Genomic DNA, 18,511 nt, shown 5'->3' on the forward strand with positions numbered 1-18,511 from the left:
TGAGCAAGAATTACAGATTTCTGTCTAGATGCAGTGTGTGTTATGCCCAGCACAAAAGTAAACTGCCGAAAGAGATGGTGTGCATATGTTTCTATAGATAGCTCACTGGCATTTGCTCCCAATTTTGCATTGCTCTTTTCATGGGATAAAACATTTATTGCAGTTTTATCATTGGAAGAAGTGTGGGGACTTGGTCCTAGAAGGTGGGATATAAATGTTTATCTGTTTGTTTTAAACATGTATAACCTGCCTTTTAAGACCAAGTCATCCCATTTCATTTCAAACTAACAATATAATGTTGTGCAGGAGTTTCCAACCTGCAGTACTCCAGATGTTGCTGAGCTACAACTCCCCAGCTACAATTTATTATTGTAGAATTCAGCAACATCTGGAGTACAGCAACGTCTGCAGTAACTTTACTGGTCAATGACTGAAATAAAAAAGTATCTACCTACCTACCTACTTATCTATCTGGAGTACCACAGACTGGAAAACCCTGGTGTAGTTGCTAAGAGTGTAAACAGAGAAATCCCCATTCAAATGTCAGCTCATTCCTGAATTCCTTAGGTAACATTAGACAAGCCACAGTGGCTCAAATCGGTTAGGGGTCCACACGTTAGCCCTCTTGCACCTGAAATGTTTATGCATTTGCTAGCTTCAATTGCGCTGGATGGCATCATCACAAACGATGCCATTGAGGATTCTCTGCGTGTCACTCATTGCAACTGTCCCAAAATTTGGTTGAAATCAGTTAGACGGTCCCACAAGTTAGCCCACTTGTACCTCAAATGTTCATGTGTCTGCCATATTGAATTGGGTTGGATGACATCATCACAAACTACACCATTCATGAGTCCCTACAACCATACCTGATTTGGTTCATATTGGTCCAGGCATTGCGAAGTTGATGGGGCACACACATGGAATGCTGGGTGATCTCATAAGCCTACTGGAAAGTAGGCTTTAAAAAGAGACACTGAATTCACATAGAATGTCCTGAGAGCATGTCCTCAAGCCCTGCCCCAGCACTGACAAACTCAAAAAACCTCAGCCCTTCGCACTGTCCACACTTAACAGAGTTTGTCTGAAGAGATAAATGCTATAATCATGCTGAAGATTGTTTCCATTATGAGAAGGCTTGGATGCTTTTGCAAAAACTACAATTCCACTTTCAAAGAAACCCTGCATTGCCATTACACCCGGTGCTAAAAAGCTGTCAGGTGAGGCAGAGTTTGTGCCTAGCCGGCAGGGAAGACAGGGCAGACGTTCTGTTCACCCCGGACTTGTGCTTTGGCCAGTCAAGGAGGAGAGCACTGCAATGTAACACTGTGGCACATCATCTCCTCCCCATCCCCTCACAACATGTTTGGTTCTCGACTCCTACCCTCCCATGTTTCAGTGAGAGATTAGCTGGTTGCCTTTGGGCAGTGTAGGAATTTTTGTTTCCAGCCTGATTGGCCTGGGGTTGGAAATTTTCCACCCACTCCTCACTGAGTTTTATTTTGAGGACTCCCAGGGGTGGGAGTCTTTATGTAGGTAGTCGGTCACACTGGCAGATGAGTGTGGGCAGGGTGCGGTAAGGTAGCTATTGGAGTTCAGCTGGAGGCACCTTTGTTGGGTGAAGGGTGGTTCCATGGAACAGCCCCTCGGGGTTTGGGGACCCTATTGCAGGCTGGGAATGGCTGCTTTTAAGTGGCTTTTTGGCTCATCCACTCAGCTGTGTGGCTTGAGGTGTGTGTGACTTGGACGGCCACCTCCTCCACACAGTAAATTTTGTGGCTAAGGGTAGACTAGGCAGCTGAGGCTGCTGGTCTCCCACTGGCCTGGTTGCTTCACCCAACTGTGTGCAGGGGCTGACAACACTAGATACTGTAGGAGGCTGGATGCCCGTTAGGGTTTAGAGTTGCCTGCACTCTAGTTAATGTTATCTCATTGCATTTCTCCCAAAATCTGTCAGTTAATAAAGTGTGGCCCTAGTTCAACCCATACACCTGTGTCCTGTTTTCCTTGGGGTCTGGAGGCAATGTTCTGAATACAGCAGAATTTTGTTTAAAAAACAAATACAACCCCCCAAACTCCTGCGAGCATCTTTTTTGAAGTGAAGCTGCTGTTCCCTTGCTTCTACAAGTGAAAATGCAATTTAAAAGAGGCCTGCTCATTAAGTACAGGCGTTGAAAGGAGGTGCTTTGAGTGGCTGATGCTTCGGCCCCAATTTAAAGCTTTGGATCAGGCTTAAAGCCTTTCAATCAGGCTGAATTGCATCAGCCCAGTCACCCCAAACACCACTTTGAGTTGGGGCCATCTCCCAAAGCACAGTTCTAAAAATGGAGAGACTTCTCAGGAAGGTTAGAAAAGCAAAAGTGATTATATAAAAAGAATCAAAAACATAAGCAGAAGTGTATGCATACCCTTAAAGTAAAGGGCCAGCCAACCCTTTGGGTAACTGCATCACCAGAAGCAAGGTAACTTCATAAGTTCAAGTCCAAAGTATAGGGCAGCTGCTACTCTAGTGTGCACAGCAGTATATACACAGCCTAGGGTTGCCAGTTTGCAACCCAGCCACCATTCACATACCTTTAAATCCCATTCACTTATTTTTGTAATGGTGAGCTCTCAGACTAGGGGAAAATGCATTGCAGAGGTTCTGAGCTGCTGGTTGTATCTCAGGATCATGAGAAAGCAGAATGAGGTCATCCTTGTTCACCACTTTTGCACCTTCGCATGCTCTCTCGTTTCTCTACTCTGCTCCCTTCCCTTCGCATCCCCCGCCCCGTTAAGGCTTTACAGCTTGGATAAGTGATATGAGCTCAGCCCTTACAAGAGTGAGATTCGGAGCAGTTGCTAAAACAAAGATCAGAAATTCCACTTTGACCTGATGAGCAGCTATGACAGCAGATCTATTTTGAAGAAAATATGTTGGGCCTTAGCAGGCACATATAAAACAGCTTTTAATTTATCACACCAAATGGAGAGACAGCCAGTAGAGCTGAAAGACCAGATGGCTTTGGGTCTTAATTGGCATATGCAGTTGTTATTCTTGCAGATTAGATGGCTCTCATCTTCACATAATGAATTGCTGTTCTATGGGTTTTGCGTTATATGTTACCAGGAACAGAGAACTCTTCTTGAGCCAGCACAATTATTGTTGGTACTGTGAGTATTTATTTACTTATTACTAGGACTCTGCCCTGAAGCAAATCCTAATGAAGCTAAACAAAAGCATTTAGCTGACCAACTTAAAACAGGTTTAGGAAGGATAGCGATTCCTTAGGGGACTTTTGAATTTCCTCAGCTTTCCTATACAGATTAACAACAGACTCTGTGCTTCAAATCACCTTCTCTATGGGGAGGCAGTGGGAAGAGCAATCCAGGCCTTCTCTGGAGTACTTTGAACAAGGCTGTGAGAAGTCTGGCCTATCACTTAGCAATCTTCTGGCTCCCAGCAACGGGAATGAAAATTAGGCTCATTTTACCTTGACTGGGAGCTGCTTTACAGAGTTTCAAAGAGTGGTTATTCCAGCTCTGCCATTTGAAAGTCTTCTCCCTGGTGAGGTCAGAGTTTGAGGCACTAACTGTGTATTTGATATTTTCTGTGGTCTGCAAATGCATGAGTGAGTATGTCCATCTTCTTCTGAAGTGCTTCACTGGGGAAAGTGGAGATTTACCATTTTGAACCCAAGAGAGAAGAAAAAGTAAAATGAATACAGAAGATTATTTGCACCTATCTGGACTGGGGAAGATTTCCGAAATGTAGTTCTGTAAAGGTTTGCTGCTTAGAAGGACAACAATTAGTGGACTCTGTGTGTGAATGATTACTCATATTTATTTGGACTGAGGAAGATTTCGAAAAGTAGTTTGAGTGCTACACGTTTCTTTTTTCAGAAACTCTTTTCAGCCATTTGGGACTCAGTTATATTTTGTCTCTTACTAGTATCTTGGCTCTTCTTGTTTGTTAAATATATATTCTTTTATGGATCTGCATTTCATATTATAGTGCATATAAATTTTGTAATATTGGTTATCGCAAGGAAGAAAAAGTAACCTGCAACTTTTTATCTGGGGGAGAGTCTTGCCCCACAATGCCTCTTTCCTCTGGGGAACAGAACAGGTTTCCCCTTCTTTAGGGAAAAAAGCTTTTGTGGCATAAGCAAGCCTTGCACCAGTCCCCTTAACTTAACACAAATGTGCATACCTAGCAACCAAGGCACCTTCAGAAGGAGAGGGGCAAGTAGATGGGGATTGTGCTGGTGTCACAAACACATCAGACCTTTTCACACATTATGTTCAACACATGTACAATCTGTGTTCAGTGTACACATATACAGATTTATACATGTGTATAGTTATTAACACATGACGTTAAGTGCATTTTCAGTAGCATACTTCTTATGTGCCTTAAATCTGAGAGGGTCAGTATCCAAGTTCACTTCTAAAATAAAACTCATGTACAGTCATTCATACAAAAACATGTTCACTTTGCACAGACATCTGTCATAATTTTGGAATAAGGCAGTTTTATTTCTAAGGCATATGGCCTCAGCTTAGTAGAAAGAGAAAGGAGGCTTAGGCCTGAGATAAGGGTGAAGATGAGGTGGTAGGCAAGGCCATAAAGGAGTAGGGGTAGGGGGTGAAAGCCAGTTGAAGAGAGGTTGGAGCTGGCAATTTGCTTGTTCTTAAAAAATATACCTTCCTCCAGCACACTACACACTCAACTACAGTCAGTTTGTATGGCTACACTCACTTTTACACACACACACACACACACACACACACACACACACACACACACACACTTGCACAGTGGGCATTTTACTAGCAGTAATTTACATACAATGCTTTAGAAACTTCAAAATACTTCACACACATTGAGGTGATTCACACAAGCAGCAGAAATTGGACTAAGGGAGCCAAGCCTGGTTTCTGCTGCTCATGTGCAGCAATGGGAGCTGTGCGGCTTCCTGAGGCAAGCCTGTCTAAATGCCCCGCCCCTTAAATGAGGTTGATGGCTCATTTAACAGAGCGCTCTGTTAACCCCATTTTTTGGTCATGTGTCTGCCATGGACACTAGGGATGTGCAATCTGGTTTGGGGGTTTGGTTTGATGGATCGGGGGTTTGTGGTTGAACCGAACCACACTTTTGAACTGTGACCCCATCAGGCTAAGAACAGCCAACCAGATATGTACAGTGTTGCACCAGGATCTTAATAAACTTCCTTTTTGTGTGTCCTGTAGATGGTTAGAACAAGAAGGCCACAAGACAGGCCACAATGTGTGTTGGGTAGATTTGGCTTGGTGTGTCAAAGGTTGCTTTGGCCTTCTATAACTTGGGGAGAGCAAAGGTGAAATTATCTCTATGTTCTCAGGGAATAAAAGCTTGTTCATGGACTAAACATTCCTCAAGGAACATGTGAGTGCACTAGAAATCATGTAGCATCATGTGATGCTCCTTTTCAGTCATTTCTAAAGCTCTTCATGATTAATTCCTTTTTCTTTTCTTTTTTAGAGCTCTGGCTGATAGTTGACTTAATCATGTCATTGAATCTCTGAGCCTTTTCTCCCACTTACCAATTCAGCCAGAATTCTGTATATACAGATGGTGTAGATGAGCCAAGATGCAGCAGCATTCCAGATTTTGCACATCCCACATTTCTTGTAATCCAAATCAACAAAAGCCTCCACAGTATGTGCTATATTGAGAGAGGTTTTTTCTCTTTTGCTGATCAGATATTGCTTTTGCTTTTAGATGCATGTTGTCTACAAGCTAGAAAAGCAATACTGTCATTTCTTTCACAGAGACATAATTTCTTTAATTTATTGTCACTTGCCTTACAAGAACATTTTAATTTCAAAGGCATTTTTTTTGCCTAGCAGCTAGGTGGCATAGGGCCCTCCCTAGTTTTCATGGCCCTCTTTTCCAGCTCCCCCTAAAGCCATTCAACTAGATCTGCTTTCAAGCATTAGTTCTTTATAAAACGTAATGTGGACATGCTAAAATCTATACAGAAATATATAAAATAGCTTTTTGCATTTAGCTCTGGTACAGCTCTGTATATATGAAAAAACTACATCTTCCATCAAAACAAAGCGTGGGCATTTCCCCCCACTTTTTTGCCCTTTCCTCTCTCCATCATTTCTTGCCTGTTGTATTCTATCCAGTAACTTCATGTTGTGTTGTTTAGAAGTTTGTTCTAGGGATCTGCGACACTGAGCTTGGCTGGCTCAAGGGCTTGCCATTGAACTGGCCTCAAGCTGGATCAGCGCTGGTTCAGCTTAAGGTTGAAAACTGAGCCGAACGGCTCAAGGTTGGGGGGTTCTAACTAAATAATAATAATAATAATAATAATAATTATTATTATTATTATTATTATTATTATTATTATTATTAAAAAACCACCTCTGGGGGTGCTGATGTGGCCCGGGGGGCAGTTCCTGGTGATTCCCCTCCCCCCACCCATCTCCCCCTGGTCTCGAAATAACCCAATTCAGGTAGTTTCCGGCCTGTTCTGGGCCTCTGTGTAATATTGGTGGCCATTTTGAGACTGCTGCACATGTTAAATGGACAATGGTCATGCAGGTGTCCATTGTGCATGAGCAGAGGCTGGAAACTGCCTGGAACCAGCCCAGAACAGCCGGTTCCTGCCCAGAACAGGGGCATAACTATAATAGAGCAAGGGGAGACAGTTGTCTGGGGGCCCACTGCCTTGGGTGGGGCCCCAGAGGCAAGTCACATGACTGATTCCCCCAGCCACGCACCCGCCCGGGCTTCCTTCAGTTGTATTCATCCCCCAAAACTGATGTGAGTGTTAAGACCTGGAGCTACCAGAACAGCATGTCTTTCTCTAGTACCATTGAATGATTTACATCGTCCACAATTTACAAAACCTTTTAAAAAATAATTTAGGATGATGTTCTATTTGTTACCACTATTCAGCCTCATTTAAGATTTCTTTACTTCATGAGCTGAGCTTCAGTGAGGGGGGGCATTTTAAAATCTTGTCTTTGGGCCCACTCCAACCTTGCTACGCCTCTGGCCTGGAAACTGCCCCAACCGGGCTGTTTTGAGACCAGGGGGAAGCTGGGGGGGGGACTACCAGGGAAACCCTGCCTCCAGCAGCCATAGCAGCACCCCACTGGAGGCAGTGAGTCATAAAAAAACCTTTACCCCCAAACTGGCTCAAATTCAAGCTGAGCTGGGGTTGGTGTTCAGGATGTGCAAAACCAAACATGCCCACTTTTGTTTGAGTCAGGTTTGGACTTGAACCAAACCAGTTTTGTGCACACCCCTAGTTTGTCCCAGTGGGGATCCTGTAGAGAGTGCAGGGGGTGGAGTCAGAAAAAGGGAGAGAAAGGGAAGGAGAAAATGGAGCTGTTTCTGAATAAACTCTTCGTTAAATCTATATAAAATTACTTTGTGAGAGGAACTGCTATACAATTGTCCTTACTTTCACTTTCCCTCCCTCTATTATCTTCCTGTTGTTGAAATTCTGATTGCAAACTCCTTGGGGGAGGGATTCTTTTTCCTATATTATTTTGTGAAATGCGGTGGAGATTGCTGATGGTGCTATCTAAATAAATAACACGTGAGATGAAAATGTAAATGTATGAATTATTTTCAAGTAGTTGTACTGTGATCTTTTACATGTGGCATTTCTGAAAACTTGATTCCACATTTGGTGGGGGGTAGGCTCTGAACACGAAACTATCAGCAGGTACATTTCACCCGTGGGAGGTAGAGGGAGAAGATGGGATGGACAAATGGATGGAGCTTGCTAGAATCCTCTGCCCAAATGACTCAGAAAAGCAAGCACCTTACTCTGGAGAGACAAAGGCTTCTGTTTCTTTCAGCTGGGGGCAATAGCAAGCCTACTCAAAATAATGAAAGCAAAAATTAAAAAATCACAGAATGCCTTTATTTGAATGTTTTCTCCAGCTTCGTCAGTGGAGTCTTTGTAAGCCTCAGGGCCCCAGAAATTGCCCCACTTGGACACTCTCTGGAGCTAGCCATGATTCTATCATTTGAAAGATGGACATGTATTTGCACACTGAAAGCAAACTGTTCAAACAGGGTTCATGCCTTTGGGTACCTAAACTGCCTTCAGTGCTGAGCTGAGCGTAAAGGATATTTCATGTAAGCTCTGGCCCACATCAACTGGAAAAGAATAAGCAACCAAAGTGAGCAGGGGAACCACTCATTAGTTTCAAGACTGTTTTCAGTGAATGCTTTAATACTAAAAATTGCTGTGCCAGATCATAGGCACAATCCATGCACTGTTCAGTGAGTCTGAGTCCCACTCAAATGAACAGGACATGAGAATGTTTAAATGTGTACTGGATTGCACTGCATGTCATTACATCAGCATGAGAGGCTTAGGGATGTGCAAACCGGTCAGAGTTCGAGTTCAAACCGGTTTGTTTCGGTTTGTTTCAAAGGTTCAAACTTGGATCAAACAGGGCATTGTTTTGCCCTCCTGGTCCGAGTTCGAACCGAACCTGAACCGGTTTGAACCAGTTCGAAACTCCTATGTCCCTCATAGGGTCTGTCAGGCTGAGCCCAAGGCCCTAGACCTGTGGCGGGTCCATCATCACCAGGTGGTGGAGGCTGGTGGTGCGGGGGAGGAGGTAGAGGGCAGGGAGGACGTGACGGCTGCCAGCGCAGCCAGATTTTTCCTCCCTCTTGGAAAAGATTATTTTTTAAAACTCCATAGAGACCAATGGTGTGAACTTTAACCCAGTGACCCAGTTCCCGCCATTGGTTTCTACTGGAGTTTTAAAAAAATCTTTAAAAATTCATAAATAAAGAACAATCAATCCTATCAATTTGGGGGTGGCTTGGGGGAGTTGAGGCTGGCTCTGCTGTGCCCCCAGACCCACTTTGGGGTGCCCTGACATGCCCCAAAGGTGAAGTTCAGGGCTTCCCCCAATCCCCATTGTTCCCTATGGGGAATTTTTAAAAAGGAAATTCACCATTAATAGTAGGAGCACCCAATTGCCTTGGGGTTTGGTGGCTGGTAGGTACCCATGGGTGCCTATCACCCACCCCAGTTTTTGGCCCCTAGGTACTCCACATAGGAAATAATGGACAATATTATTTTTTCAAAAATTCATAAATATTGTAGGAGTGTCCAATTGCTTTGGGATTTGGGTGGTAGCTGGCACCCATGGGTGCCAACCACCCAACCCAGTTTTGGAGGCTCAAAACAGTTCAAACTGGCTCAAACCAGTTTGTACAAGGTTTGAATTCGAACCGAACAAAAGGGAGGTTTGAGCAAAACCAAAACCGAACCAATCTCCCTTGTTTGAACCCGGTTCTAATTAAAACCGAACCAAGCAAACCAGTTTTGTGCACACCTCTATAAATGACTGGGATGCCAGGCTTCAATGGCCCATTGTGAACACTTAATTAAGATTAAAGCTAGACTAGTCAAATCAGAGTAGAGCTTGGAGCAGCACAAGGGGTGGATTCTAGTGGCAGCGGAGCCAACAGCAAAAACATTCTGTTTGGAAACTGGAGCACAGCAAAGAAATGCACCCTTGAGAATGGATTTCAGTTTCAGAATGAAAACCTGATAATGGGATGTTTCTTCAATATCCTTGTTTGAATGCCTTATCCAGGGTCCTCTGTTTACATATATCAGTCAGAAGGTCCACCCCACAATAATCAACAATACATATTAGAAAACCAATACACAGTTCATTATGCTCTACAGAAGTTATCACAAAATTTCAAGCTTTCTGTCTAGCAAAGGACACAGCTGCTCTCTAAGGCCACAAGCCTATCTAGCCTGAATTTGGACCAAGTCCCCTTGTACTCAGTGGAACTTATTTCTGAGTAAACATTCATTGATTTGAGTTATAAGCCTTTAGCATGATTTCACTAACCGATATATTGTAAGAGATGGTGTGATTTCATCACATAACCCATATTCCACAGAGCAATGAACAGTTTATCAGGTTGGAGAGTGGAATGCACCATTTCGGGTTGCAAGTCGAACATGCCATTTTTGAATGTTTTCTCATATTAAAAACTTCCTGTAAGCATCAGGGAGAAAAGACTGAGGCCAGTCCACTCAACTTAATGCTAGTGTTCTACTCACAAGGAACTTCTTACATGGGGGAATATATAAAACTACACACTACACTTGATCTTTGCCAAAAGGCCGAAAAGCGATTCACCAGCATTCTGAAGCAGTATGACCTCTAGCCTCTGCGATGTTTCTAATGAATCCATTCCTTGATCCAGGCCAGCTCTTGAATAATGTTTTAGGTTAGTCACAGCTCAATCTAGTCCTAGATTGGGGGTGGGGCAGATGGAAAAACAGCAGGAGTAAAGGAAAGAAGGCTGATTGCCTTGGTGTGCTAAACACTTTCTTCATTAAGTTTTTGATGTTGTTAATTGTACTCCACTGGGATCTGTGTGTGTTACGACCCTTCATTCTCTGGATTCTGCAGACTCGACTTCCTCTTTCCCATGTCATTCTGCTAACTGGGCCTTTGGGGATAGAATCCATTCTTATTTATTATTTATCTATGTAAACCACTTTGGAAACTTTTGTTGAAAAGCGGTATATAAATAGTTGTTATTGTTGTTGTTATTGGATATGTGTAGAACACATCTGTGTTTTCCTTGGGAGGGATGGTGAGAGACCTCCCAGCTGCCTATATGAATCCAAAACTTTGGATATCTGCTAGCAGTTTCCCTTTCCAAAAGGAAGTTATTTGTTTTACAAGGTTAAAATCATCCATAAAATAGAGAAGGGTAAATTTCCCTTTGCTCACTTCATAAACTCAATAATGAAGTAATTTTAAGGTCTGGAAGAGCTCCCTCCAGCTCTCTAAACTCTTCCAAATGCACAGTTTATTCTATTAGAGAGAGCTCGGGGGTGGGGTGATTTCTTTATCTGCCCCAGCTACAGCAGAAGTGCACAGGTAAGGGAGCACCGCTAATTAATATTGTCTGGAGACATGGAGTTAAAGTTCCAAATAAAATAGTGTATTTAGGAAATCCATCAGGGCTATAGATAAGAAGTGGGGTTGGCTGCAGTGAGGGCGGGGAGAGAGAGTCCCACCTATACCTTAAAAAACCTACTGTTCACGGCAGCGGCAGCGAGGAACGGGGATGAGGGGAAAGTTTCCCCTTTTGCCTTCTAAAGAATGTTGCTGCCAGTAGCCGAATGGGGTGTGACTGCGGCAGCTTCAGTGAGGGAGGCTGGTGATGGGGGCAAGGAAAGGAGAGTTCCCTTTTTTACCTTTGAAAATGCCTCAGCTGCACAGTGGGGGGGGGCTCCTTCCAGCTCCCCTCCTCACAAGCGTCTGCACGGCCTCTCTGCTGCACAGCCCTTTTTCAGCCTTTCTTCATGTGCGGAAGAAGGCTGAAAATGGGCTGCCCAGCAGAGAGGCCGTGCAGTCGCTTGTGAGGAGGGGAGCTGGAAGGAGCCCCCCCACCCCAACTGTGCAGCTGAGGCATTTTCAAAGGTAAAAGAGGGAACTCTCCCCTCCTCACCCCCTCCCTCCTTGCTGGTGCCACGCCCCATACTGCCACTGCCAACTCTTTAGAGGGCAAAGTGGGGGGGGATTTCCTCTCGCACCCCTCCCCGCAGCTACTGCTGCCGCCGTGAGCGGAGTTTGTTTGTTACGTAAAAGGTTAGCAAAACCTTTTAGCCTGTGGGTGGCAAAAAGCTTAATACACCCCTGGTTGCTGGTACTAAGTATAGAGGCCATCAGAAGCTGCATCTCCAACATATTCACCCTTCCGGTGGCAGCAAGCAATGGGCAGCAGGCAGTGAATAAGAGGATTGCCTTGACATTTCTCATCTGCTGTAGTGGCTGCTAGGAGTTGTAATCTTTGCAGGCGCCCTCTACAGTGGTGCCCATCACATACTGCCACCATTGTTGGAGGGGTGAGGAAAATATGCATGTAGGGGGAGGGGCTAGAGGGCTGGTTGAGATTTTTCCAAGCCACAAGCTTGGATATAGACTGTATGAACCCGAAGAGCTCAAAAATGTTTCGTCTAAAGAAAGAGTGAACTTCCTTAGTCTTGGAGGTGGCTTGTTGGAGCCCTCCATTTCCATATTCGTACTTGAAGGATGTTGCCATCCTCTCTGTCCAAATATCTGGTGTATCTTGTGTTGTGACAAGTCTTAAAGGAACTATTCAAATGTTTAACTATTCCCATAAGGAATACCTCAACAACATTAACCTAGGTCTTGGGTTCCCAACCTGTGGTACTCCATATGTTGCTAAACTACAACTCCCATCATCCCCGGCTACAGTTTATTGTGGCCAGGAATGATGGCAACATCTGCAGTACCACAGGTTGGGAACTCCCTGACGTAGGTAAAACAGTAGTGTTTGGTTATTGTGCGCAAGCATTTTAAGTGTAATGATGACTAACTATTGTGAATGCTTATATAATAATAAAATTGGCATGCATGAACCTACCAAAGTAAAAAAAAATTAACCCAAATTATTTCAATGGCAGAGATAGGCATGTGCTTAAATATCTTAAATAAAACCAACAGGACTTAGAAGTTCCTAAATCTAACCCATAGGATTTTCAAAAGCAAGTAACATTATCTCCTATTCTTGTAAATTATATAATATATTATAATTATAAATTATAATATATAAATTGTTGGAGATGAACTTCCAGAGCATCAACCTTTTGCACCAACTGTCCTAATGACCACTAGGGGCATTGGGAGTAGAGACAGTGAGTAAGGGTCTCCCTATCTGTCCCTACTCTATGACCCCTGAACTGACTCTGCAGCACTTCCTGTGCTGAGTCACAATCCTTCCTTTCCTCCTAGAGAGCAGATGGAAACATATCTTTCTCTCTCCTTACCTATCCACTATGTAGTCCTTTAGATTAGATATAGGTCTTTCCTGTCTAAGTGTATTTAACCAATAAATGTTTAGTGTTTAGTCACACAAGGATCTCCATGTGTTTTCTCTAAATAGCTGCAATATCCAAACCATCCTCTGCTACCTACTCTGTAACTGGAGTGTGTGCTCATTCATTAGTACTCTGCTGTTTTACCTATTGTGGGTAAAAATCAACAACCTCTAACAGGGTTATGGGCCCAGCAGGAGCAACAGACTTCTAGGCACAAGCAGAGTTTATTTCATTTTTCATTTTTCATTTTTGAACGGGCAGCTGAATTAGTTAGAGACTGCAGTATGGATCCTGTAACTACAGCCTACTCAAGAATGGCTCCTTCTTTTCCCAAACTGGATGGCAATAACTACGAAACGTGGGCCCTCAAGATGAAAGCGATCTTCATGACAAAAGGAATCCTTGAAGTGCTCACGGAGAGACGGCCAGCCCAATATGAAGCTTTTCAAGCCTCATGGGACAAGAAAAACCAACACGCGTATGGCCTTTTAATTTTGAGTATAAGCGATGATTTATTGATCTATGTGCGGGATACTCATTTAGCCTCAGAAGCGTGGGATAGACTGAAAAAGCAATGTGGCCAAGTCTCTGCAAACACAGCTCTTCTCCTGTATAAAAGGCTATGTGAAAGCAAACTGCAGGAAGGGGGAGACTTTGAAGTCCACATAGCAAATATCTTAGAAATTAACAGGCTTTTGAAGAGTAAACAATGTGAATTGAATGAAACTATTCTAATTGGGGCAATCCTACAATCCCTGCCTAAAAGTTTTAAACCCCTAATTGTTGCTCTTGAACTGTCTCACTGTGAACTGAAGGTTGATCATGTCGTGTCCAGTCTGAGAAATTTTAATATAAAGTTGCAGCAGGAGAAATTTGAAAGCGATGGCACTCTGGCACATTTCAGCAGGCAAAGTAATTCCAGCATTAGCAAGCAAAGTAGCCTCAGTGACTCATCAGCATATCCAAAGAGCGGGAAACTCACCGTGGCAATGAAGTAAGCACAGGGATGAGTCATGGCGACAAACAAAGAGGGGAGGAGAAGCACAGACAAGGTGGCTTATCTGAAAAGGCCAGTTGTAATGCCAAGAGCTACAGCATTACCTTAGGAGAGCCAACACAGGGTCACACTTTCATCCTGGACTCAGGTGCATCCCAGAATATAATCTGTGATCGCAATCTGTTCATCGAACTTGACACATGCTACAGATCAGATGTCACACTAGCAGATTCAAGGAAGATAAGTGTGGCAGGCAAGGGGACAGCAAAGATACGTTGTGGCTCTGCTACTGAAGCTAATGAGGTTAAGATAAATGATGCACTTTTTGTGCCAGAGATGCAAGTCAAGTTGATTTCAATTGGGCATGGACTCGAGAAGGGGTGCAAAGCAATTTTTGAAAATGAAGCATGCTACATCTCTAAAGGTGATGAGTTAATCATGACTGCCCACATGCGGGATGATGGACTTTTTGAAGTGGACTGTGCTACTGCACAAGCAAATGTGGCAAGTAGTTGCCAACACAAAAATTGTGATTTCTTATGGCACAGAAAATTGGGCCACCGAAGCCTAGACTTTAAAACTGACTCCCAAATGAGGAAACTAACAGAGGGATTTAATATAAGGGCATGTCCAGAAATGGCCAACAGATGTCAGTGTTGCATTCTTAACAAAGGAGTCAAGCCAACCTTTCCAGCAAGGGGAAATGTACAGTCTGGGAGCATTTTGGAACTGGTGCACTCAGATGTTTGTGGGCCGTTACCGGTCAGTTCAGGTGGAAATAGGTATGTCCTGACTTTCATTGATGATTACTCCCGATTTTGCTATGTGTATGTTCTAAGAGAGAAGAGCCAGGTGTTTGAGAAATTTAAAGAATATATTGCACTGGTGAACAAGAAATTTGGAAGGAAGCCCCAGTGTTTGAGGTCAGACAATGGAGGGGAATATATGTCAAACCAGATGAAAGAATTTATGAAATCAAATGGTATCTCTCACCAGACTACCCCTCCATTTACTGGACAGCTCAACGGGGTAGCTGAGAGAAAGAACAGATCTCTAGTGGAAATGACCAAATGTCTACTGCATGATGCCAATCTAGCAGACAGGTTCTGGGGTGAAGCAGTGATGACTGCTAACTACCTGCAAAACAGATTGCCAACCAAGGCAACAAATAAGACACCATTTGAACTTTGGCACAACAGAAAACCTTCCCCAAGACACATCAAAGTGTTTGGTTCAATGGCCTATGCATATATTCCCAAAGCAAAGAGGACCAAACTCAATTGCAGGTGTGAACTGGGAATTTTTGTTGGCTATGAATCTAGAGGATACAGAATCCTTGATCCAAAAAGTAGAAAGGTCAAAGTCTGCAATGCAGTGTATTTCAATGAAAGACAAAGACCAAATAAAGGTGAAGCATCAAAGATTTCCCCAGAAATCCAGATGAATAAAGAGCCATGTGATTGGACTCAAATGGATCTGGAGTCAAGCAGCGATCCCAAGGAATCAGTGCCAGATTCAGAAGGGGCTGCACAACCAGAACCAGAACTGAGGCGCTCACAGAGGCATAACAAAGGGGTTCCTCCTAACAGACTCTCACTCATGGCTAAAGGAGGAGAGATGCAAGAACCCACTACATGGCAAGATATAGAAAGGTTGCCAGCTGATGAAGCTGAGAAGTGGAGAAAAGCAGCAATGGGAAAAAATGAGACTTGGAGACTTGTGGAACTACCCACTGGAAGAAAGACTGTGGGATGCAAATGGGTCTTCAAAGTCAAGCAGGATGCAGAAGGGGATGTACAGCGCTACAAAGCCAGACTAGTAGCCAAAGGATACTCCCAAGTCTATGGTCAGGACTATGATGAGGCTTTTGCACCAGTTGTGAAACACACGTCAATTAGAACATTGCTCAGTGTGGCAGAAGCCAAAGGGATGCAAGTTGAACACTTGGATATAAAGACTGCCTTCCTACATGGGGAAATCGAGGAAGACATCTACATGCAACAACCACCAGGCTTTGTGGAACCTGGAAAGAAGGGGCTAGTGTGCAAACTGCAAAAGAGCATCTATGGCTTAAAGCAGGCAGCCAGAGCATGGAATGAGAAACTGAACCAATTACTACTTAAGGAGGGGTTCATGCAAGGAAAAGCTGGCCCCTGCCTATATTCTAGACTCAGAGACAATAGATGGACTTACATTCTGACTTACGTTGATGATTTGATTCTTGCACATGAGGAAATGCAAGACAGTCATGAAATTGTACAACATCTGAACAAGGAAATAGAGGTGAAGGAACTCGGAAGCATCTCATATTACCTTGGCATCCAAATAGAAAGAGAAGAGAAGAGAACATTCCTTCTCAACCAAAAACAGAAAATAAAAGACCTTCTAGAATGCATGGGACTGATGGATGCCAATGAAGTCAGCATGCCAATGGATGCTGATTTCTGGAAGCAAGATGTGGACAGCCTGCCTTTACCAGCCAACAACCAGTATAGAAAGGCAACTGGAAAACTCTTGTACATAACCACAGTGACAAGGCCAGACATTGCCTCAGCAGTAGGAATCCTGAGCAGAAAAGTGAGTGTGCCAACGAACAAGGACTGGATAGTGGTCAAAAGACTGGGAAGGTACCTGAAAGGTACTGCATATTATGTACTGGAGATCCCAGCAAACAGCAATCCCAAACTTGTGGGATATGTGGATGCAGACTGGGGCAAGGACAGAACGGACCGCAAGTCCACAAGTGGACAACTGTTCCTGTATGGAGGTGGAGCCATAACTTGGAGTAGCCGCAAGCAGTCACTTGTTGTGCAATCATCCACAGAAGCGGAGTACGTTTCTGCAAGCGAAGCATGCAGGGAAGCAGTATGGATACACCAACTACTATCGGACTTTGGCATCGAGGAACCAAAGCCCACAGTGATGTTTGAGGACAACCAAAGTTGTATCCAGATCTCCCAAATGGAGAAGATGAAATCTCAAACTAAGCATATTCCCATAAAGTACCACTATGTTCAGGACTTGCAAGAAAAAGGGGTGGTCCAGCTGAGGTACTGCCCCACAGAAGAGATGCTGGCAGATGAATTAACTAAGCCATTATCCAGAGACAGATTTCAGATACTTTGTGAGAAGATGGGAGTCGTGACCAGGTGTGACAGGCGATGAGAAGGGGTGTTGGAGATGAACTTCCAGTTAGGGATGTGCGAAACGTTTCGGGTACAGAACAATCTGTACCCGAAACAGCCAATTTTGGGTGATTCGGGTCCGAACCGAATCACCCTTCTGGCCCTCCGAAATTTTTCGTAGTCGAACCGAATCACCTCCGTTTCGGCTCCGAATATCTGTTGTTTCGGATTTTGACATCTATTTGAATTTCCCGCCTTTTGGCCTCCCATTGACTTCAATGCAAAAAGGTCTGAAACTCTTCTACTCGAATTTTGGGTCCCAGGGGCAAAATAGTGGGGTGGGGTGGTAGTGCCTAATGGGTGGAGGCTACCACCCCAATTGCAGAGTGATTGGGCAAAGGGCTGATTTTTGGTGAATTGTTGAAGTTTACGTGTCTTTAAGGTTTTCCCCCATTAGGTATATTGGAGGGTGTATCGCTTCATGTCGGGGGGAAAGGGGTGGCCTAGAGCGGTGTGGGGTTGGTGGTAGTGCCATGTAGGGGCAAGGAATCTACCTGAATTTTTTCAAAGGATTTGTGCAGAGGGCTGATTTTTGGTGAATTGTTGAAATTTACGCACTTTAAGGTTTTTCCTCATAAGGTATTATAATGGAGCTTTCAGCAGCCCCATAAGTGCCCCATTAGATAAAGGTCTTTCCTATCTAAGTGTATTTAACCAATAAATGTTTAGTGTTTAGTCACACAAGGATCTCCATGTGTTTTCTCTAAATAGCTGCAATATCCAAACCATCCTCTGCTACCTACTCTGTAACTGGAGTGTGTGCTTATTCCTTAGTGCTCTGCTGTTTTACCTATTGTGGGTAAAAATCAACAACCTCTAACAGTATTTTACAAAGTACAAATATGACATTGGCACATTTCCCCCCTTAAAATAGCTTCTTAAAAATGGGCACTTTGCAGATTCGAAGAACCTTTCATTTGTCATATATTTTAAAGAGGGGAGACAAACACCTTTCAAGCTAGTGGTTGGCTGTGGAAATATTTTGATCATCTTAATGAAAGAAATAGGACAATAACTTTGCTCATAGCAGTTGCTGGTTTCTGCTGCAATATTTTGGCATATCAATGGCAAAAAATAAATAATAACTCTATTTTATTTGTCAACTCAGCACCAAATGTCTGTTATGTATACAATTGTCATGTCCACAAGCTTATGAATGCTGTTTTCAATAGACCACGAAACGTACATAAAACTAGCTGACCTGGTGCAGAGCATCTATGCCCCTAGTTCTCCCTGTTTCTCCTCCCCCGTTTTCATTTCTTTCTCTCTCTCTCCCCCCCCCCCCCGGCTCCATTTCATTCTCCCCCCTGCCCAGCCAGTTCTCCCTTGGCGGCCAGGCTGCTTCTCCTTGGCCAGCTGCTTGCCAGTCTGACAGCATCCACTTCCCCTGCACGGCCAGCCAGTCTGGTGGCCACCGCTTCCCCTGCGCAGCTGGC

The sequence above is a fragment of the Hemicordylus capensis genome, chromosome 6, assembly GCF_027244095.1.
Source record: "Hemicordylus capensis ecotype Gifberg chromosome 6, rHemCap1.1.pri, whole genome shotgun sequence".
NCBI lineage: Eukaryota > Metazoa > Chordata > Lepidosauria > Squamata > Cordylidae > Hemicordylus > Hemicordylus capensis.